The sequence below is a fragment of the Chenopodium album genome, chromosome 13 (assembly GCF_948465745.1).
Source record: "Chenopodium album chromosome 13, dcCheAlbu1.1, whole genome shotgun sequence".
Taxonomy (NCBI): domain Eukaryota; kingdom Viridiplantae; phylum Streptophyta; class Magnoliopsida; order Caryophyllales; family Amaranthaceae; genus Chenopodium; species Chenopodium album.
In genome coordinates, this window is record NC_137846.1 from 19414488 (window position 1) to 19439403 (window position 24916).

The window sequence follows — 24916 nt, forward strand, 5'->3', positions numbered from 1 at the left end:
GTTGAAAAAATTAAAGAAATGCAGTCACCCTTCTCTAGTGATCTCTCAAAATCAAATGAAAAGAAGAAATACAATTTTGTGACTACTTTGAGGACTGCCCAAATTTCTTTTGCATCTCCTCCCAAATTTCTTCAGAAGCCTCTGCAGCAGCTTCAATATCATCTTTCCACGTTTTCTTCCTTTTCTCTTTTACAAGATTTTCAATTTTGTTCACTTCTTTTATTAAATCAATACAAAGCTTTTCCTCAGCATTGCATCGATCAATTGCTCCCTGTAATTTACCCTTGAGAAAACCTAACTGAATTTCCAAAGATTTTATTTCAATTTCTTCATTATCAATTGAATCGTAATTCTTTTTATTTCGTGATGATTTTTTGTTTTCCATGTGTGTACTTTTTTGGGAAAAATTAGATTTAGGAAATTTTGAATAGATGAAAAATGAAAGAAAATTGAAGGAAATGATAGATTTGGATAGATGAAAAAAAAGTGTACTATATATAGGGGGGCGTCAAATTTTAGGTTTAGGTTTAGGTTTATTTATTTATTCTTTTTAAACAATGTGTCGTTTGGTTTAGGATAAGATTCTTTGAATAATATTAATATTTTATTTAAGATATTTTTAAATATAATTATATTTTATTTAAGATGTTTTTAATAATCTGTACATTGAATAAAAGATGAAAAACATATCCTCTGTAATTATATCCTCCATTCACATAGTTATAACCTTAGTTCATATAGTTATCTATTGTATTTGTAATAAAACTTATGCTGTTAAATATAAAAATTATATTCTTTATTGTTATATTACATATATCCTCTAATTTATAAGTGTTATCCTATATTGTGAAAATTATATTCTCTAAAGTATAAAAGATATCCTTTATAATGAAAATCTGATGCCAATCAGGATACAAATTATATCCTCTATTACGAGAAAACATATCCTCTTATGAATAATTTATATCCTCTTATGAATAAATTATATCCTTTGTTATAGTATAAGGAGGACATTATATAATATTTGGAGGATATCATGCAGAAATTGCAGGATATCATCCAAGGTTTGTAGAGTAGGTTGAAACATATAATATAGTCTTTTAAGGATATAAACTAGTGTTTGTTATTAAGATGATATCATTGAGTTGTTGAAGGATATCTTGCAGTCATTGGAGGATTTCATACAGTTATTGGAGGATACATGAAAGCAGTGTCTTTGAAGATATAATGCAGTAATTTTAGGAATGATGACTGCATGATATAATTCATGCTTTAACTGATATATATACTATTGTAGACACCCAAATGTGTCTTCCCAAATCCAAACCCAGTGATGAATACTTTTCACGTCATTTGATTATCGAACGTAGTGAAAGTGTGAAAATTCTAGTGATGTGGTTGTTTTTATTAAAATATCTCTCTTTCTGTTTTTGAAAATATTCCTTCTCGTACCCTACTTATGAAAACGTCCAATCCAGTTTAGTTTTGTCCATGATAAGGGTCCAATAATGGTGTAGTTGGATGGGGCTTGAAAAGACCTTTCCAACAATATATTAAAGCCCAATTCCGATGAATAATGAGGAAGTTATGGCCAAAATACTAAACCGGGCCCAAACCGGATTTTACTTACGACCCAATGATCATGTGGAGGGTCCAAAGGTTTAATCCTATTCCTAAACTAATTAGGATTTATTAGAAGCTTCTATGAGTTTCTAAAAGATCTTAATTATCCTTTTTTGAAAAGATAAGATCATAGAATTTTAAATTGAATAAAAACTTTCCTTTTTTTAAGTCCTAATTCTATTCGAATTTAAAGATGTTCAAAGACAGTTAGATATTATTTTCGTAACTCATATTATTTATCCAAATCTTATATGGTTGGATAGATCTTGAAATTATCTTTCCAATGATATATTATAATATTAATTCCGATCTATAACAAAAAAGATATGAAAGAAATACGAAACTCTATCCAAAACTGACACCCTTCCACTATTTCGGTCATATCGTTTTTTCTACAAAATATTTCAATATAATTTTAATTGGGTTGGAAATTAGACTTCAAGAGCTTTCCAACGACATATTATATGACTTATTTGGACTTCTGGATTAAAAGATCTGATAAAAACAAAATCCGCAAAAAACTGTCCCAGCGCCAAACGACAGACCTGTCGCCTGGCGCCAATATCTGTCGCCTAGCGCTAATATCTGTCGTCTGGCGCGAACTCCTGTCGTTGGCGACATGAGGTATTTTATTTTGAATATGACTTGATTTGATCCCGGACTATTTTTCTATAAATAGGGGTCGTATCTCCCCGTTTTTAATCATTCACAATCAACAATCATCAATCTCTCTCTTTCTCTCTCTAAAAGCTAGAAGCTTATTCTTTCTCCCTCTTTCTAAACCTTCCCTCTTACAAAATTCCTCATATATTAGATATAGACACACCTAGCCAAGTTCGAAGTTGCCTTCGCCCTAGACGTGAAAGGTTGATAATTTATGAGGGTTTGGTCCCAAATCCCTATTTCAATTATTTGATTTAATTGTTTTATTTATTATTTTCCTTGAAGTTACTAACGTGTGTATTTTGTTATTAGAAAGAGATACGAGGCATCCAAGTAAGTGATTTAATTACTTTAATTATTGATCTTTTGATATAGAAATCATGCTTAGATTATTTTGTTGATTCTTAGTATCATGTTAGGATGTCTTTATGATTCCTCGTATCATGTTTAGGGATAACAAAATTTCTAATATCATGTATATTATTATGATGCTTCCTATTTCTTTCCTAATATCATGTTAGTGTCATGTTAGGGCTAATTGATCTTTAATGTTTAGTGACATGCTAGGGTTTGTTATTAATCTTGTTAGTATCATGCCTAGGATCTTGCTAATATTATTATGCTTTGAGATTGAGAATATTATTATTATGATGATGATTGTTATTATGTTGCTTGATATTATATTTATTTATTGTTATTGCTTGATCACGCCTTTTATGCATGTTTAAAGGGAATTTGTATTTGTAATCACGCTTAATAAGATAATTAATAATCTTGTTTAGGCTAATATGATTATAATTCAAGTGATCGCCAATAATAGTTTTATTTGTGCATTAAATTCAACCAACATAGATTAAACAGTTTTAGGGTTAATTTGTTGATTGTATGTTAGTCAGAAAGTGCACATGAATACGAGAAGAATAAAGTAGAGACCTATTTAGGGCAAGTTCAATCTCTTTTAGGTTGAATTTGTACCTTCATCCCCGAACTTCCGGTCATGGTTCCAGACCTATTGGAGTTAACGATCTCTTGGATTGTTAAGGGGTGTAACCTTCACCATGTGAACGGTTCCCAAGTTCCTAAAACTTGTTGGCGACTCTTTTACTCTAGCTTCCTTCCCTTTGGACGCCACCATGCTTAAGTATATGATCACAGTGGGGCTCAAGTGTGGGATGCTTGAAATATTCCCTACAACTATATAGAACAAATTGTATTGTATTAGGATTACATTATCAAAACTTTGAAGGATATCATTTAGATATTGCAGGATATCATCCGGTCTTTGTAGGATAGATTGAAAGATAAAATATAGTCATTTAAGGATATGAACTAGTATTTGTTGTTATTTGGATTATATCATTTAGGCATAAGAGGATATTATGAGGACATTGGAGGATATTGTCCAGTCTTTGTAGGATAGGTTACAAGATAAAATACAATCTTTTAAGGATATTAATATTGTCCAGTTTTTAGAAAGATAGCACCTAATCTTAAGAGGATATTATCCAATTTTTGGAAGATATCATACAATATTTGAAGGATATAATTGAGTTTCAATAGGTTTAATTTTATTAACATATCATCTTGATTAGTGTAAATTAAATTACTTTTATCAGTATATCATTTTTATCAAAACAACGAATATCTAGCTACAAATTCAAGAAAAATTGAACAAATGTTTAGATAACTAATATTTGAAATTTATTAATTTAATACGAAGTATTTTAGGTAAAATCACCCAAGACACGTGGCCCTATCAGAAGTTGACACGTGTTAGCCTCAGGGAGGCCCAAATGGATTTCTCACCTAGTGACACATGTCACTCCTAACAAATGGGAGAAAAGGCTGCATTTCTGGCCCAAATCCCGAGAAAGCCGTATTACGGCGTAACCCACCAAATTAGGTCAGAATGACCTAAGAAAGGGCACTTTTCCCAATGACCTTATAAATAGGGAGATTTCCCCCATTTATGGGACATATACATTTATAACAACCCTACATTCTCTTACATCAGAGAAAACACCTGATCTCGCAATCCGAGAAGATCTTACTCTACTTTTCCGCACCTTTTCGTATTCTCCAACACGTTCTAACTTGACCGTCAAAGGCGGAGCTCCAACCACCCGGAGTCTCCGTTATTTTGCAGGTACATGCATCACCAGACCAGTCTTCGAGTTGTAACACTCCCGAGGGACAAAAATACCCAAAACATTTGGTGCCGGCTGTGGGGAGAGTACCTCAAAGATGGTTCAAGAGTCTGTACCGCCGCCAGACCCTAGCCGTCCTCTGGTCGATTGGGAGGTCTTTACAGACCAAGAAGACGACCACGATGTGGACGTCAAAACATATGTGGCCACAAATGGGTCACTCATTGCTAAACACATCCGTTCTAGAGACAAGCTTGAACGAGTAAACAATGAAGCTGGTCCCAGCAAGTCTGCTGGACCACCGCCTGGTAATACCAAGGCGGTAGGAGGTCAGGCTCCAGTAACCCGAGACGAACTCATGAAATTCATGACAAGTTTCAAGGGTGAGATTAAGGACCTGATCGAAAAAAAGGACGGTTGGCTCTAGCAAGGGTCAGTCGGCTAAAAAATCTCCTCAAGGTGCGAGGAGGAAATCAGTCAGAGACAGGCGACCTACTCCACATCCAAAGGAGAAGACTACGCCTGCCATTGACTGAACTAAGATCCTTCTGCCCCAGACGGGCACAAGGAAGGTCATCCGAGCTGTTCAGCCGGTTGGCAGCAAGGAAACCTTTACCGATGCTCAACATGTCATCGAGCAAACTTGGAATCAGCAAGGAATACATCTAGATAACTTCTACGTCGAGATTTCTAGATAACTTCAAGAATACATCTGCAAGGAATACTCAGTCCTTGTATGAGAGCCATAAAGGAGGCAAGTCCGTCCATTTTGGCCCTCAAATGATTGGGAATGCCCCGTATGTGCCTCAGATGGCATACGGGCCATACACCCCTCACTTCATGCCGCCGAACCTCTTTGGGGGACATGCGGCATATAATGTCCAACCCTTGGAATAGCAGCTCCGTCTGCTTAAACTTGGTGAACAAACTTCTACGTTCACCAAGGAGATAACCGAGGCGGCACAACCGGCCAAGGTTAAGAATGTGTTGGTTGGTGCTTACGGTGGCACCTCCAACCTTGAGGACCACCTCATGTCCTACTCCAACCTTATGCACATGCAGGGGTTGGAGGATGCTATGTGGTGCCGATGTTTCCTGACTACCTTGAAGGGTATAGCCCAGCAATGGTTCGGCAACGTACCAGCTAGCCGGGTGCATTGATAGCTTTAGGAGGCTTACCTTCTTGTTTGCCTCCAACTTCTCGATGAATATCCCTGCCAAGAAAACAAGTCTCGACTGGAGCACTATTCGCTAGGGGGAGAGAGAGGGACTCCGCTCCTACGTCAGGCGGTTCAATCTAGTGAGAATCCAGATTCAAGGACTGTCTAACGAAGTTACCTATATAGACTTGTTTAAGGGTCTGAAGGACGGGTCAACTTTTAAGTTTGACCTTGTCAGAAAGAGGGTTTTCACCCTTCAAGAGGCATTGATAGAGGCGAATAGCTTCATACAAGCAACCGACCTCTGCACGTTCAGCAATCAGTCAGACTCCAAGAAGTCTGACAAACAAAAGGAGAGCCGGTCTGCTCAGCCGACTCCCAAGGCTGATCAGAGCAAAAAGAAAAAAGAAGTCTGGGCAGTTGAAGATTCTCATCAACCGTCCCAGAAGAAAAAGAAGGAATTCAAACCGGACGCCCCAAGGTATGATTTTAATAAAGACTGCTACTCCATCCTCATGGAGATACGGGACCTGGTGACTATTAAGAAGCCCGCGGCCATGAAAGGTTCCACCAAGAATCGGAATAAAAGAATAAATAATGTAAGTTCCATGAGGACATTGGCCATGACACCAATGATTGCTTCAGCCTCTAGCGGTTGTTGGACCGTCTGGCTGATCAAGGGGAGTTGAAGTCATACATCCTCAAGTCCAAGGCCACCCCGAAGGCGAACAAGGGGCAATCGTCCAAAAAGACTCCCCAACCTACTAGTAGTTCGGACACCGACAAGGATCCGGTCTACACCATAGCAGGTGGGTTCGCCAGCGGTGGCCCGACCATTCGGGGTACCAAGGATCATCTGAAGAAGATGATCCACTCAGTTGATGATGGATAGGCGTCAACCAGTGGTACATTCCCAGACATCCTCATCACTGAGAAGGATCGGGGCAAAGTCCGCCAACCGCATGACGACTCGGTTGTCATTGAATGTAAGGTCGCCAACCAACTGGTTGGACAGATCCTTATTGACACTGGTAGCTCCTTTGATCTCATCAGCTACAATTGTCTGTCCAAGCTGAATTATAAGCTGGACAACCTGCGCGACATCTCCCATCCCCTTGTTGGCTTTGGGGGAGGGGTCGTGCACCCAGTCGGACAAATTGATCTACCCATCTGGCTAGGGCAGAAGGGGAAAGGGCGGCATATGACCGTCTGGTTTTTGGTGGTTGAAGAGCTGACCGCCTATAACATCATTCTAGGCCGACCCACTTTGAACGAGTGCAAGGCTGTCATCATCCCAGCTCTCATGCTGCTCAAGTATGAAAAGGATGATGGCTCTGTTGGATCCCTCAACGGAGATCAGAAGACGGCAAGGGAGTATTACCTCTTAGACGTCAAACCAACGGCTGCTGCAGTCGGTCAGTCGAAGGAGCCAATAGACCTTGACGATGTGAAGAACTCTGACCCAGCCCCACCATCAGCCGGAAAGAAAAGAAAAGCTAATTAGCTGGTGGAGGTGAAGAAAGAGAATAAATAGCAATCACTGACCGGGGAACGGTCAGATGAGCTCCGTCCCCAGCCGGGTGGTGAGCACATTGATATTCCTCTGGACCACAGTAGTCCAGAGCGAACTGTTAAGGTGGGGATGGATGCTTTTGAAAGGTTGGGTATAGACTTGCACCTCCTGCTAAAAAAGTTCAAAGCCATCTTTGCCTTTGAAGTGGAAGAGATGTCAGGCATCAGCCCAGATCTTGCTGTCCACAAACTCGCCGTGGATCCTAAAAAGAAGCCCATCCAGCAAAAGAAAAGAAATCACGGCGAGGAAAGAAGTCAGGCGGCAGCTGTCGAGGTCAAAAAGCTGTTAGACGCTGGGTTCATTCGGCCATGTAGCTTCCCTGATTGGGTTGCGAACGTTGTGCTTGTAAAAAAGTCGAATGGTACCTGGCGCATGTGTGTAGATTACATTGATTTGAACAAGGCATGTCCAAAGGACAGTTACTCGCTTCCAAAAATCGACATCCTGGTTGACTCTACAGCCGGGCATGCCTTGATGAGTTTTATGGATGCCTACTCAGGCTTCCACCAGATACCCCTGTGGAAAAAAGATCAAGAGAAGACGGCCTTCGTCACTGATCAGGGGTTATTCTGTTATACAGTGATGCCGTTTGGCTTGAAGAATGCGCCGGCTACTATCCAGCGGATGATTAATACAGTCTCCATTAATCAGATTGGAGGAATGTAAAGGTGTACGTTGATGACATGATAGTCAAATCCAAGCTACAAACGGATCACCTTGCTGATCTCCAAGAAACCTTCACCACTCTTAGGCGGCATAAGGTCATGTTAAATGCCAAAATGTGTGTTTTTGGTGTTGAGTCTGGGAAGTTTCTCGGATTCCTAATTGATCAAAGGGGGATAGAGGCTAACCCCGAAAAGATACAAGCGGTAATTGACATGAAGTCACCTCGCACTGTCAAGGAATTTCATAAGCTCACCGGTTGTCTGGCTGCATTGGGGAGATTCCTCAGCCGGTCAGGTGACAAATGCCTTTACTTCTTCCAAGCAACCAGGAAGAAGACTAGATTTGAATGGGGAGATGATGCTGAGGTGGCCTTTCAAAAATTGAAAGAACATTTACACTCCTTGCCAAGGCTTGTTAGCCCTCTGCCCAAGGAGACGTTTTACATGTACTTAGTCGTCTCAGATCATGCCCTTAGTGTCGTTCTCCTTGCCAAGAGAAACGACATCCAACTCTCGGTCTATTTCATTAGCCATGTGCTCAGAAATGCTGAACTACGGTACCCCATGGTTGAAAAATTTGGCCTCGCCCTTTACATGGATGTCAAGAAGTTAGAACCTTACTTCCTGGCACATCCGGTTGTGATCTACACAGACCAACCTCTCAAGCGGCCAATGACAACCTTGAAGTCATCCAGTAGGATGCTCAAATGGGCTATTGAAATGAAAAGTCTTGAAATCACTTACAAACTAAGAAAGGCAGTGAAAGGTCAGGCGTTTGCCGACTTCATTGTCGAAATGACAAGGCCGGTTGCTCTGGACAATCTTGATCAAGTTTGGAAAGTGTATGTAGATGGGAGCTCTACTATGAACGGCTGTGGTGAAGGTGTACTCTGTCACTTGAGGGGGAAAAATATGAGTATGCACTACGGTTTAAGTTCTAGGCCTCAAACAATGAGGCTGAATATGAAGCCCTGCTAGCCGACATCCGTATGTGCTAGGCGACAAGGGTAACAAAAATTGACGCCTGCTCTAACTCTCAGTTGGTCATTAGCCAATACCATGGTGACTATGAAGCCACCCATCCGGCAGTGATCAAATACCTTCAGGCGGTCAAAGCTGATGCTGGGACACTTGAACAATTCCATCTGAGTCAAGTGCCCAGGTCTGAAAACAATCAGGCGGATGCACTGTCGAAATTGGCATCCTCTGCCTCTTATGATACGCCTCGGTCAGTCTTCTGGGAAGTTATGGAAAAACGAAGTATATCTGAAGAAGAGCCCATTGGAGTACTTGACCGAAGCTTTACCTGGATGGATGGCATCCGGGCATATTTGACAGACGGTACTCTTCTAGATTCACCCCAAGAAGCAATCGTATTAAAGAAACGTGTTGCAAATTTCAAGATGAGAAACAGACATCTATTCAAGACGGGTTTCCTAAAACCTTTGTTGAAGTGTGTTACCCCGGAGAAGGGGAAAGAAGTTCTCGAAGAGCTGCACGCGGGATACTGCGCCTCTCACATAGGCAGCATATCTTTGGCTATCAGGACCGGACGATAAGGTTATTTCTGGCCTACTCTTGAGTCAGACGCCATGGAGATGGTCAAAAAGTGTGACAAGTGCCAAAGATTTGGCAAGCTCATCCATCAGCCGACAACTGACCTAACAGCAATCCACAGCCCAGTCCCGTTTGCTAAATGGGGCATGGACATTCTAGGTCCTTACACACCTGCTCCAGGCGGAAAACGCTATATTCTGGTGGCTGTAAATTATTTCACCAAGTGGGTGGAGGCAGAGGCGGTCAAGAGCATTAAGACAAAGGATGTCATCTCTTTCATTTGGAAGAACATCATCACCCGATATGGGGTACCTATGTCTATGGTGTTTGATAATGGCCCTCAGTTTGAAACGCCTCAGCTCAAGACTTGGTTGGAAGATTAAGGGATCTCACATTGATTTGCATCAGTCGGCCAACCTCAAGCAAACGGCCAAGTTGAAGCCTTCAACAAACTCATCTCTCACGGCATCAAAAAGAAAATTGAAAGAGCAGGTGGTTTATAGGCTGAAGAATTAATTCATGTCCTATGGGCCATCCGGACAACTGAAAAAGATGCGACTGGTGAAACCCCATTTTTCATGGTATACGGTGCTGAAGCCGTCTTGCCCATCGAGCATTATGAGCCGACTCTACGAGTCATGCTATACGATGAAGAGGCAAACTGGGAGGCTATGCAGCTAGCATTGGACTCTCTCCCGGAACGCAGGGCCAATGCCGCCTTGCGTCATGAGATTTACCATATGAGAATGACCCGTGCCTACAACAAAAAGTTCACAAACGGCCCTTGAAATTTGGGGATTTTGTGTTACAAAAAATGGAGGAAACGGGTAGGGCCAACGAGCATGGAAAGCTAACTCCTAATTGGGAAGGCCCCTACCGGATCTATGAAGAAGTAAGAGACGACACCTAGCGCCTGGAAACTCCAGACGGCAAGCGAATGCCCAGAACTTGGAATGTAGACAACTTAAAAAAGTACTATTTCTAAGGGTTTGTAAATTTTTGTAAATGAAAAAACTTATCAATGAAAAAGTTTTTTTCGTTTTCACTATTATTGTTTATTCTTTATATGCATGCGTAACTTTCTAAGTACCGCCTGTACAAGGTACAGGCAGACATTGCTAATAACCGAATGAAATAAGGCCATAGGCCGGATGAAGAACTGAGTTAAAAAAACTCAATGGCTAAACAAATATCTAACAGACATGAGGCCTATGGCCGGATGATATTAAATTTTATAATTCGTCTTCTCCAACATGAGTAAGGCGTCCGGCGACGCCCATCCGGGTGGAATTGTCGCGGAGAGTAACTCCCATTTGGGTGACAAAGTGCTCTACAACCACATACAAACGACAAAGATTGAACGACCAAATTGGTCAACTCATAGCCATCTGACGAAAGTAATCTAAAGGGAATACAAGTGGACTATTGAGTGAGGTTGTGTCTAATAACACATCCGGAGTTTGCATAATGCTTTTACTTAGATTACAGCTTGAAATTATTAACCTATACAAAGTATCCCCAATGGGATGGACGGATGGGCGTATAATTGGATAATAACTACTCCGCTTGGGAGTAGGCGACCCGCCTATTTGAAAAACATTCGGGTGGTATTGATGCCTTGAGTATACATAGACGGCCTAGACTAAGTAGCCTAATTGATTCACTCATAGCCGTCTGGGTTACTAACTTATGGGTTAAGTTTTCCCTTCATACCTGTTTAAGTGGGGCAGGCGGCCCCTATATGACCGCCTGCTATACCTCAAGCGCTATAAGGTCGTCTGTATTTGCAAACGAAGCAATGTAGGTGGGCGAGAGCAGATGAAACATTTTAGTCCGCCTGCTCCTTTTGAGCGTAATGGTGAGAATTTAAGGGTTAAGGCTCAAACATAATAGTCATTCGGCCGCCTAGAAAAAGGTTCAAGGCCGTTTGTTTAAAAGAACCGGATGGTCAGTGGCCGGCTGTACGCTTAGTTTGGGGAAATCACCATAGTGATTGATTGACTTAGAAATTATTCATACTCTTTTAAGTATCAAAAATTTTCAAGTCAATCAACCCACTCTTGAACCCAAGCATACAGCCGTCCAGGGGCAATAACACCCGGTACGCCGCCTATATCTAATAAGATGCAGCATTCACGCCAGCGTTTAAAAGAGCTTAACTTTTAAAGAAAGGCCGACCAGATGGTCGGCTGATTCATAAACAAAAGCTGACCCCTTGGCCAGCAAAATTAAACATTGTTACTCGAAACACATCCGGGGGAAACATAGAAATTGTTGAATAAACCCGACTCCTCAGTCAGTAAAGACAAAGATACTCGGCACGCAGGCCGTAAATGTATTTGAAATGGCCATACAACCACAGAAAAAGCTTAATTAGCTTCAGGAGAGGACTCAACTTCATTTTCATCCGCCACTTCCTCGCTGGTCGGATGCTGCTCGTTGTGCTCCTTGTCCTCATCCTCATCCTGGATATCCGCCCTGCCTTCCACCTCTTGGTCCGCCTGTGCATCCAGCTCATCAGTAGCTTACTCATAGCGATACTCCCAGACGGAGTAATCGTCTTTGGGGAAAAGAGACTTCCACGCCACCTTCATGCGGGTGACGCAGTCGATCTTGTTCTTCTGTATGAGCAGCTTCTTCTCTTCTTTAACCTGGGCGGTCCACTTGGATGTGAGCTGCTTCTCCTGGTTGGCAAGCTTATTTTGCAACTTCTAGTTTTGGCGCTTGAGACTATCCGTCTCCCTGCCAACATCCTGTAGCTTCTCTAACTCAGTTTTGGCCGTCTTCAGCTCCGCCTTCACCTCAGTCACCTTCTTCTAGGACACCTCCAAATCTTTTTTCACTTGCAAATTCGCAGGCGCCTGTGAGTACAGAATATCTTGAGTCAGCAACTTAGTCTTATTTACATCATACATGGCTTTGTCAATATTGGAAGCAGCCCTTAGGTTGGCTGCCCTTACCTCTTTCTATTTGTCGTTGAATGGTTTTTTAAGACCATGCACTCTCAACATGGCCTACATCCGGTCAACAGAGGAGGCGGTTAATACGCAGTCGGCCAAGTCAAAATTCAAAATAATAGCCTAACTTAAAAAGAAAGCTACCTCTGCTAGATTTGCCAATATGGCATCGAAGTTGAGGGAGCCGACTCCTTTAATGGAGTCACGCTGTTCAGCAGAGACGACCCTGAGCATGTCCTTGGCTATTTGTCGAGCATCCGGCGTCTGAGGAGCATCTGCACATGCAACATAGGGTGAGAGGCGGGCATAGGTTTGACCAATAGACTGGTTGGCTTAAGAGCTTGTTGGCGACTGACTATAAGTCTTAACCCTACGAGGTTAAGGCAAAGGGTCAAAGGCGGAGGTACCTGGAATAACGAAAAGATCCTGGGCATTTTTTGCCTTCCTCCTGTTGGAAAGACCGCCTGGAGAGCCAGTAGCACCCGTTAGAGGCTTGTCCTTTGAAGACTTGGACTCCTCCGCCAGCTTGAGAGCAGCCATAGCAGCCGGCGACTTGCTGCCTATTAAGGGGTGGGATTCGGATTGGCTCGCAGAAGGTTTGTGAGCAATCGTCTTCCGATGCTTTGTGGGCATTAGCCCCTCCCCAGAAGCGGGCCGTTTGGGGGGCTTTTGCTCCAAAGTCGGCAGCACAGGCGGCTTCACAGATCCTTCCTGAAAAAACACTACACTTAGCAAAAGCATAAAATTCAAGTCCATAAAGAAATTGGCGGATGCAAGAGAGCTTACATGCTCCAGTTGATCTTTTTTGAAGATCTGGCTTTTCTGCCGGACCATCTGGCGGTATGCGGCGGCTGAGTTTCCTGGCTTCTTGCGGGGGTCCAGTTGAGACATAACTTCTTCTGCAAAAAGGCCGACTGGGTGGTTAGAAAAACAAGCAAAGTAAAAATTTAAAAATGCTCTACAAAACACTCATCCGGCTTCCCACCTCTTCTTTTTTCTATGCTTAGGCCACAAGCGGCCAGGAAGCAGGGATCCGTCAGCCATTCAAACCTAGGGATAAAGCTATTTGGGAAGATCTCCTTCTCAAATCCCCCTTGTACCGTTTTTATTTCAACCTTAAACAGCCTAGGCGTCAAAATTTGATCCCAGCCTTCATCAAACACAGGCGGGAGAATTCCTTTTTGACCCAAAAGATAAGGGTTATGGTTCCAAGAGTTGAATTTTTTTTATTCCGGATGGTGTCTGGGAAAGAGATGATGTAAAACTTATTCCTCCAATCTTTCCACTTATTCTCCTTCCCCAGAGTCATCATGTAACCTTTGTTACAAGATAAAGTGTACCAGCCGGGTCTGGATGACTTGGGTGCTTTACTAAGACAATGCATATGGGCGAATGCCTCGAAGCTAGGCTCAACTCCCTGCATCCTACAGGTGGACACAAATCCTAAAATATTGACCCAAGAATTGGGTGCTAGCTGCCATACCCCCAGGCCATCAAGGATCTTTTCGGTGGTCGGATCCAGTGGGAACCGAAGACTGGCCTGTATTGTGGCCGCATAACATTCAAACCAAGAATCCCCATAGATTTGGTTAGGCGGCCAGACGACTATGTCGTCAAGGGCATGGAAGTTTATTTTATAGCCGGTCCCCATCACATAGGTGTCTCGGATCTCTTCTAAGTTTTTCCGCATGAGCCTTTGAGTTGCAGCGGAAATGTGAGTAAAGTATGGGGTGTACCGCTCTTGAAGAGAGGAAGAAGTCTCCTCTTGGCCTCGTTCAACGGAGGCGGCCTCCCCCTTAGATTCCTCTTCGACAGCCTCAGGCAGCCTCTCTTCGCTCTCAAAGCCGCCTGAGACAGCATCCGACTGGGACGAGCCCTGTTCGGAGCCGGATGTCTCTTTGCTATACTCATTTTCTAACTCATCCAAAATGGAGTCATCTAGCGTAGTTGGGATGCTAGACGGATGATAGGAGACTTCATTCTTAGGCACCCTAATAGGACTCTCGTCCTCTTCATCACTGGACGCCTGAGCCGTCCTCTTAGTTCTGGCCATAGTGTCCTGCACAGACACAAACACGGTCGGATTTAAGGACGAGTGCAGATTGGGGCAGGCGGCACCCCTAGTCCTAGATTCAGCCGTCCTAGGTGACCGGCTGACAGCTATCCTAGGCTGTGCCGTGTGTGTTTGTGATACCATTTATAAAAAGGGAAAGACAAACACAGACGGAAAAGCGAAATATAAAGAGAGAGAAAGAGCAGACGGTTACCTCGTGAAGGTACTGTTGAAAGTTGCTTGAGCCGACTGTGTCAGACGGATGAAAGCAAGCGGCAGGCGGAAAGTTCTTTTGAAAAGTCAAAGATTCTCTCATATTCTCTCAAGAGTTTTTTCGTGAATATATGAAAAATGAGGGGCAACGATAATATTTATAGAGGGTGAATCCAGGGGCAACCCTGTAATTTTACTAGATGGGTGAACAGTAAAACTGACCACCCAATGCATGTGTGACAAATGTCACAGATGCCCCGTGGCAAGCCACGTCACATCTGTGAGGGGCAAATGTTTTGGGTAAAATTACCTGAGACACATGGCCCTATTAGAAGCTGACACGTGTTAGCCTCCGGGAGGCCCAAATGGATCTCTCACCTAATGACACGTGTCACTCCAAACAAATGGGAGAAAAGACTGCCTTTTTGGCCTAAATCCCGAGAAAGCCGTATTACGGCGCATCCCACCAAATTAGGTCCAAATGACCTAAGAAAGGGCACTTTTCCCAATGACCTTATAAATAGGGAAATTTTCCCCATTTATGGGACAGATACATTTATTACAACAACCATACATTCTCTTACATCAGAGAAAACACCTGATCTCGGAATCCGATAAGATCTCACTCTACTTTTCCGCACCTTTTCGTATTCTCCAACACATTCTAACTTGACCGTCGGAGGCGGAGCTCCAACCACCCGGAGTCTCCGATATTTTGCAGGTACAAGCGTCACCAAACCAGTCTTCGAGTTGTAACTCTCCCGAAGGACAAAAACGCCCAAAACACGAATTAACATCAACCAAAAAAAAAAACAACATCAACTAAAATTTCAAATAAAACACATATCACTGTAATGATATCATTTTTAACTATAATAAACAAAACCATTATAATCATAAGAAATTTGAATACATAATAAGGTACAAAACATCTAAAATATGCAACTGATTTCATCCTACTCTAGTTTCATCCTTTTTGGCTCTCTGCCTGGTTGGCTTGCCTCTTCTCTTTTTCTCTTTTGCTATTCATGGCTTCCTCTTTCGAAAAAATTAACCGTAGTCCATCAAGGAATTTAGCCCAGTTCTGCACCATGCCATTGTGAAAACCATAACCATTGTGCTTCATAATGTCATAGGCAACCCACCATCTATTTGAATTATTATTTTTTTTACTACTTTTGGAATCCAAAATTTATAGAACCATAGTTCATTCTAATATTTACATGTACAATTAATCATTCTTTGGGCTTTATAGGTGCACCTAGGGAATATGTGCATGCACAATATCTCTTCTATTGATAGTGTTGGATGTGCATCAACTGGGTGTGCATTTTGATTAGCCATCTAATCAAACAAAATCACCACCAAAAATACAAATTTAGTTCATAATATAAAATTATATATAAACATCGGAAAAAACACATAAATCATTACAAAACGAATTAAATTAAACTAACAAGTGTATGATCATAAAACAATTAAAAAATATACCTTTTGTAGTAGCAGTAGTTATAATCTTATAAAACGAATTTAAATTCCAAATGAAGCAATTTTCTTTTCTGAATATTGTTTGTTCTTCACTGTGCTTTAATATATAAGGTTTACAACGTGAAATGGTGCAATGATTTTGAAGAGGGAAAGACATGACATTCAAATTCTTCTTTTCGTTTGTAATTAACCCCGATTCTGGTAAGTGCATTTAATTTGATTCAATTTATTATATGTTTGTTTAATGTTTTTATGTGAGTTTTGAGTATTTATATTTTTCATTGAGAACGTGATATAATAATTTGAGGATATCATATACTTATTAAATAATATGGTATATTCATTTTAGGATATCATTAGTTTTATTAGAATATGATTAATTGTATTCTCTTGATGATGTCCTTTATCGCCTAAATGATGTCCTCTATTCTCTTAATGATGTCTTTTATTCTGTGGATGATGTCCTGTGTTATGTCATTTTAGGATATGAACTAGTATTTGTTGTTATTTATATTATATCATTTAGTCATAAGAGGATATTATAAAGACATTGGAGAATATCGTCCAGTCTTTGTAGGATAGGTTGCAAGATAAAATATAGTCTTTTAAGGATATTTAGAGTTTAAGTTTTGGAAGGTTATCACCCAGTTGTAAGAGGATATCATACAGTCTTTGGAAGATATCATCCAATTTTTGGAGGATGTCTTTGAAATTATAATAATAATCTATATACTCTAAGGAAATAATAATTATATTAAAGGATACCATTAAGCCTTATGAGAGTTTTTAGACGATACCATCTAATCTTTAGAGAATATCATCCAATCGTTAGAGGATATCATCCAATCTTAAGAGGATATTGGTATATATCATCCCATGTTTGAAGGATATCATTGAGTTTCAGTAGGATATCTTCTAAATTTTGGAGGAAATCAGTAAGTTTTTGAAGGTTATCACCCAGTTGTTAGAGGATATCATACAGTCTTTAGAAGATATCATCTAATTTTCGGAGGATATTATTGAAATTATAATAATAATCTATATACTCTAAGGATATAATCATTATATTAAATAATACCATTAAGCCTTAAGAGAGTTTTTAGACGATACCATCTAATCTTTAGAGGATATCATCCATCTTTAGAGGATTTTGGTATATATCATCCAATATTTGGAGGATATCATCCAAATTTTGGTATATATCATCCAATGTTTGGAGGATATCATTGAGTTTCAGTAGGATATCTTCTAATTTATGAGGATAACATCTTCGTTAATAGATTAAAAATTACGGACTTGATAATTTCATCACCAAATATAACAAAATTTGAAGATATATATCATCCAGTTTTGAGGATATATTATCTACGTTTTGAGGATACAATATATTTAGAAATTTAATGATAAGGTTTGTTCATAATAGGATACGATTTAAGCATATTAGGATATGTTTTGTTCATATTATGATACGATATCCTTAACCCCAGCTAACTTATACCCTAGTTGTATGGGATAGCTCCTGCTGATATATTAACCAATAAAGAACATCATCCAGCCTATAAATGATATCATCTAGCTTATAAATGATATCATCCAGCCTATAAATTATATCATTTAGGTAATGGAGGATATGATCTTGGTAAAGAAATAATATCATAGAAAAAATAAAGGATATCATCAAGCCTATAGATAATATCATGAAATCTATATAATAGAAGATATCATTGAACTAATAGAGGATATAATAAATTAATATAAGATACCATTTATGCAATGGATTATATCTTCTAACTTTTAGAGGATATCATCCATCTTATAGATGATATTTATTAACTATTAGAGGATATCATCTATTTTATGGATGATATCATTCAACTTATTATAGATGATATAATCTAGACAATATAATTTATTTAATTTTATAAATATAATCAAAAGGTCAACAAAGGAGGAATCACCATTGAAGGCCCTGTATGAAGCTCATGGGTATAATATAACATACTTATTTCTCAACCAAAATAAATGCTCCATTTCATATATCCGAAAATTTTCATATATTCCAAGGTATTTTCATAGATTACTAAATTAAAACTTTAAATCTAGAACTTAAAACAAAAAAAATTAAAAATAAAAATAAATAAAAACCCCTAGAATCTTAATCTTTTTCATCTTCATCTTTTTATTTCTTTTGATCTCGTTCTTCTTCTTCATCTTTCTTCTTCAGATTTTACTGGATTTTTTCTTCTTCTTCTTCATCTTCAAATTTCTTTTTATATTTTCTTCTGGATTTCTTCTTTCTCTTTCTTCTTTTGTTTTTCTTCTTCTTCTTTCTTCCTCTTGTTTTGTGCTACCTGCAAGTTTTCAAGTTCTCTCTTTCTCTTCTTCAGTTCTTCGATTCTATTCTTTTCCACTTTCTTATAGAGCTTCATCAGTTTGTCATGCACTCTATCTCTTCTTTCGGATAGATCATTTAACTTTCTTTCCCAGTTATCTATAGCATTTTTTTCTGGATCATTTGAAGAAGTAGAATACTGAGAATTGTTTTCCATCTTTAGTAGAGAGAATATGTAAAGAGGAAACATGCAAAATGTGTGAGGTATCATATTTTTTTATAGACCTTTATTTATTTATTTTTTATTATATTATTTATTTTTGTTATAATTAACATGCGAAATGTGTGAGAAATATTGTCCAAAAAAAAAAAAAAAGAAAGAAATGTGTGAGAAATCAAAATGTTTTCGCGTGTTGTTTAAATTGATATTGATTATATGAGGATATAAGATATACTTCTGAGGATATAATATTTATAATCTAGGATATATTAATGCTTTAAAATTCAAAACACTTTCATACCTATTTGAGGATTTATATATTTCAATTGATGACATGTTGTAAATGGTTTAGGTTGTAATATACCTTTTTTAGAATATAATAAACTTATTTGAGTATATCATATGTGTTTTGGAGTATATTATACTATAAGGCTTTATTTATATCATACTAACTTAGGAAAAAAAATTTCAATTGAGGATATGATATTTTATGTTGCGGATATTATATATAAGTATTTGAAGATATCATTTGTGTTGATATTATATATTAGCTTATAAATTGTATCATTTAAGATTATTTTTTTCTCAAATGAGGAAATGATGTATTTATTTGCTTATATAATATGTAAAACTAAGGATATAAATTATCAAATATAACAAATTATAACAAACAAAACACAAGATATTTTATTTATTTTATTAAAATATTAAAACATAATACATAATTTATAAAACTTTTAAAACTCACTAGTAGAAAATTGCAATTTCCCACCGGTTCAAAACCCCTCTATGCCACCGGTTTTGAACCGTTGGGCATTTGGGGAGTGGCAATACTCCCTTGAAAATCCACCGGTTCAAAACTGGTGGCAATATATATTTTTGCCACCGGTTAACCGGTGGCAATAACCTTACCGCGTTTTTTTAAAGGGGTTATTAGCACCGATTTCTGTTCAGAATCGGTGCCCTTAATGGCAAAAAAAAATAAAAAATAAAAAATAAAATTTTTTTGCATTTTTTTCAGTTAAATTGATATATAAACACTAACATATATATAAACTTACATATTTTCATAAAAAAATGCTGTAATATTGCAATTTTCGTCCAAAAAAATAAAATAAAATACAAGGTTACAAACAAAGAGCATGCAATATACAGTTGCACAGTAGCAGAACAAGACCACAGAAGCAACAACACAGAAACACAGAAGCAGTAGCACGACAACATAGAAGCAGCAGCAACCCGGCATCACAGAAGCAACTACTGCAACAGCACCTGCAAGGCAGCAGCTGTAGAGGAGCCTTGCGAGGCGGCAGCTGCAGCAACAGCCTTCCGAGGCGGCAGCAGCACCAGCAGCCTTGCGAGACTATGCCCCTCGTGCTCGTAAATCAAAAACATGACTTGTCCCATCATCTAGGTACCTTGAAACTTCTTCTCCCGCCGTCGCAAAATATTACTCTTGTTTGTAATATTTCACAGAAATGAGAAAAGGTGTGTGCGTAGACCAATAACAATAAATCAAAAACAATATCAATAGAAGTGCATGTGTAGTACATAAAAATCAGAACAAGTACAATAAAGTTATGAAATGCTCGAAAAAAAATGAAGGGGCACAAAGCCACAAATAATGAAAGTTGAAGGTATTACCCTAGGAGGCAGACGTGGTAAAGTCGGAATTTCTAGCTCTACCTTATTCTGGATTCACAATGAACTGCAATAGAAAACAAACGAACAAAAACACAAATTACTAATCAAGCTAAAATTTAGTCACATGCAAGACAAAATATCTAATAGAATTATTAGAACTCGAGCTCAAACAAATGAAAAAAAAATGCCAAACTCAATATAAAGTAACCAGCTCTTCAGGTTGGTGCTAATTTGAAGTTTATAAATTACACTTGCTAGTGGTCAAGGATTGTTTGAGGGAATATTAGCATATCATGTTTATAACTATATCAAACTTCAGCAAGTGTAATTTATAAATAAACCTCAACTTGTATAGTATTTGGAGCACTGCGATTTCAAAAGCATACTATTAATTTAAAATTTTTAATTATAAAATTTGCAGCACATACTATACACTAAAGCAAATCATCACTATCAAAAATTAAAAAAAAATTGAAGCAGCTAAAATTTTATAAATCAAAAGTACGACATACATTCAACATATTCTCCCCCACTAACATAGCGATATCTGAATAGAAACGGTACGATACGACAATTGCTCTAACTAGGAAGATTATATAAGAAAGTCCAACAGATTATAAAATAAAGAAACAAGGACAGTCTATTCCATAAAAGCATATGACATCCAAATCATTTGCTGTAGCACTAAACTTTAAAGCCCTGGTAAAAGCAGAACAGATACAACATACAAGTACAATACTGCTGTCTTTTTTCTTTTTTCTTTTTTTTTGGGGGGGGGGGGATAGGGGGAGGAGCTAGAAATGCCTAAACCAAACACCAGAAGTTAACTGCTACGCATAACTTCATCACCTTAATGCACTGTCAAAATGAGTACCAAAAAGATACAGTTGAAAACCAACAACATTTGCTTATTATAGCATACTTGAATGTGCAGAAACAAATTACACACATACAAAGATCAGTAAATTGGTAACACATAATAAAAATAAAATACAGGGGCAAGTGATACTGATCGCATGACACAACTATGATAGCTAAATCCAAGATAATCATAATGTTCTTTTGACATATTCAAATTAAAGCAGAAAGGACTGTCTTACCCACTGCTGCAAGGGGATCATTGAGCCTTTGACTTTGACGCTATGCTTCCATTTCTTGGCTCTACAACCAGTGTGATTTTCCCATTCACTTAATGACTGTTTCCTTGTCCCACATTTACCACACTTACACACAACCCTAAAAAGAAGAGAACAATTAATCAAATTAATCACAGATTGTTTGCAAAATGTAAAAAAAGAATTTAAAAGAGCATAATATATAATTTTTGTAACCTTCAGAACTTACAAGTGAAGGCTTGGGATATATGATGCCTCCATACCATTGCACACAACAATTACCTCTTCGGATGGCACAAGTTGTCTGTATCATACAATAGTAACTCTTACTAAATTGTTTGAGCTCAAAATAGGTTGTATAAATGCCAGAAACAACAATAATAGTAATAATAATAAAAGTATTTACTATAAATCTATAATAAATTATAACAATATTAATAATGATGATAACAATGAAAGTAAAGTAACAGTAATAACAAACAGAAGTAAACACGTACTTTGGCTTGACTTCAGGTCGAGCGATAGAGTATGATGGCTCAAATGCAAACTTTGGCTTGCAATCAGGGCAGAATATTCCGCATCTTCCAAATCCTTAGATAGAAACAGAATGTACAAATAAATCCTCTGAGAACAGTCTTTACAAGCACCAGGTCTTGTCAATAAAACAAAAACAAAGAGTGAACCAACCTTGAGATTTTTGCAACAAATTTTAGCACACTCAGCATGCACCCAAACATCACAGCCATCACAGAAACCTATGCAAGAAACAATTACTATATACACAAAATATTGAAAAATCTCACGAGCAAAAAGCAGTACTTCAAAATTAAATTGTTCGACCAAAATTGGGTTCTTACATATCTATTTCTTAAGAATTAAGTGATTTATAGACAAACCAAAATTCAACATTGATCACAGATATAAATCAAATCTCACCTTTACAAACCTATGTGAATATACATATCAAAGACAAAATCGATAAGCCCCACATCAAGTTCAATTTTTTCTGTAATTAGGGTCAGATTATCACGAAAATGCAGAAAAATTATCAAGAGACATCCTTTACCTCATCATCATCAAACTCATCACCATACCCAACCTTCACATGGCCACAATACCCGGGTTAAATCCCGTACCCAGGTTCGCTCCACTGCACATCAGTAATTTGAAAGCTCAAAAACACAGATCTATATGATTTCAAGAAATCTGACGATGAAATGTTGTCAAAATTCAGTAATTGCGGTGCTACATGTAATTGAGAAAGGAACAATTTCTATGGAGTAATATTGAATTAAAATCGAAAATCAGAAAACCCTTGGTTTCCGAAAACATGAAATTGTAAATTTGAGAAAAATAAAAACTCAAAAAACACAAAATAATGAAATTATTAAAAGAGAAAAGAAGAAAAAAGCACAAACCTTCAGGGAAAATCATTTCGCGAGGGGGAAACGACGAGAGGTGGGTTTGTATCAGCTCCTTGCGCCACTGCCGCCGTTGCCAGGACTGCCCGACCGACGCGCCGTGAACATGAATAGAGGGAAGCGGGAGGAATTGACGGCGGCACGGTGGAGAGAGAAGAGGGAGAGAAGAGGGAGATCTAGTTGAGGAGAGAGGAGAAAGAAGAGAGAGAGAGAGAGAGAAAGAGAAAGAGAACGAGAGATAGAGGAAAGAGAAAGAGAACGCGGAAAGAGAAACAAAATAGAGGGGCGATTTTTTTTTATTATTGCCACCGGTTTTGGGAAAATCGGTGGCCTTTAAAACATATGCCACCGGTTCAAACTGAACCGGTGGAAATTAAAAAAAGCCTAATCCCGCCCATTTTTTCAAAACCGGTGGGCATGGCTCTGTGCTTTTTTGTATTTTTCTACTAGTGACTGAAATAAAATAATAGTACTACATCCTAAACACCATTTTCGGCTTCAGTAGGAAGTCTTTCATTACCGTTATCATCCAAAACTCTAACATAGAAAGTTTTATTTTTATAATACACTTGAAGATGTTCACTAACAGCTAAATTATTTCTATCCACAAAGTCCTGCCACTGTTCATCAATGAAAAATCCTCTAGAATTCCCTGTACCTTCTTCCACAGACAGCACCTTAACGTTCCAAACACGTCTATTGTTTCCTCGATACACTCTTGTTGTATCTTTAAATGAAAGTAATAATAACTTCCATCTAAGAGGGAGAGGCTAAAAACATACACTAATAAAAAATTATATTTTTAATTAAGACATAAACAGAATTATAAAAATAAAAATGAAATATAATCTTACAAGTGAAATTCTGCAAGACGATCTGTATTTGACAGTGCAGTGTTCCATGTTTTCATAAAACTTTTCATTCTCCATTTCTAAGAGGTATATGTTTTTTTTTTTTTTTTTTTTGAAAAGAAGAAGAAGAAGATGAATAAGAAAGAAAGTAAGTTAAATTTTGATTGACAAAGGTTTACATAGAGTTAGGCTATATATAGGCAAATGTTTTTTATAGTTAAATGTTTTAAATAGTTATATATTAAGAAAATGAATCTTGACTTTTTCATGCAAATTAACATGATTTTTAGCCTTTACGTCTGAAAATATAATGTTTTATTTGACTAAATACATATAGGAAATAGAATAAATTTATTATTTCCTAAAAAAAAGCTAAAAATTATGTTGCAAAAGAAAGACTAAACACTACAAAATGGTTGAAAGGACTAGAGATTGTTAAAATTTCAGTTCCTTTTCATAAAGTGGTTTGAATAAAATGTGGATAAAAATTTGCAGCATTTATAGTTTCCAAAAAATAAACACTGTCAAAGTTTCAGATGCTTTGTATAAAGTGGTTTGAATAAGATATCATTCAAACTTTAGATGATATCATTCACTATTTAGAAAATATTTTATAGTATAAGGAGGACATTATCTAATCTTTAGAGAATATCATGCACACAATCATTGTAGGATATCATCCCGTGTTTGTAGAGTAGGTTGAAAGATATAATATTGTCTTTTAAGGATATAAACTAGTGTTTGTTATTTAGATGATATCATTGAGTTTTTGGAGGATATCTTGTAGTCATTTAAGGATATCTCGCAGTTATTGCAGGATACATGAAAAGAGTGTCTTTGAAGATATCATGAAGTCATTGTAGGATATGATGACTGCATGATATAATTCACGTTTTAGCTGATATCATATACTATTTAGAACAAATTGTATTGTATTAGAATTACATTTTCCAACTTTGAAGGATATCATTTAGATATTGCAGGATATCATCCGGTCTTTGTAGGATAGGTTGAAAGATAAAATACAGTCATTCAAGGATATGAACTAGTATTTGTTGTTATTTAGATGATATCATTTCGTCACAAGAGGATATTTTGCAGTCATTGGAGGACATTGTTCATTATTTGGAGAATATCATGAAGACATTGGAAGATATCATCCAGTCTTTGTAGGATAGGTTGGAAGATAAAATATAGTCTTTTTAGGATATTAATTAGTTTTTGTAGGATAGGT

The 24916-nt window shown here is 38.0% G+C and overlaps 1 long non-coding RNA gene across 2 annotated transcripts; it reads right to left on the minus strand.

Annotated features, from left to right (window-relative positions):
- Nucleotides 1–19681: 19681 nt before the first annotated feature.
- LOC145576467 (uncharacterized) lies at nucleotides 19682–23056 on the minus strand. 2 transcript variants are annotated; one of them, XR_014098396.1, is made up of 8 exons: nucleotides 22829–23056; nucleotides 22477–22560; nucleotides 22098–22165; nucleotides 21908–22001; nucleotides 21640–21714; nucleotides 21396–21531; nucleotides 20296–20359; nucleotides 19682–20106 (listed from the first exon to the last, which is right to left on the minus strand). It is a non-coding gene; the product is annotated as an uncharacterized LOC145576467 (long non-coding RNA). The 2 variants fall into 2 exon arrangements; XR_014098395.1 differs by having other exon boundaries at nucleotides 19682–20359.
- Nucleotides 23057–24916: the final 1860 nt, after the last annotated feature.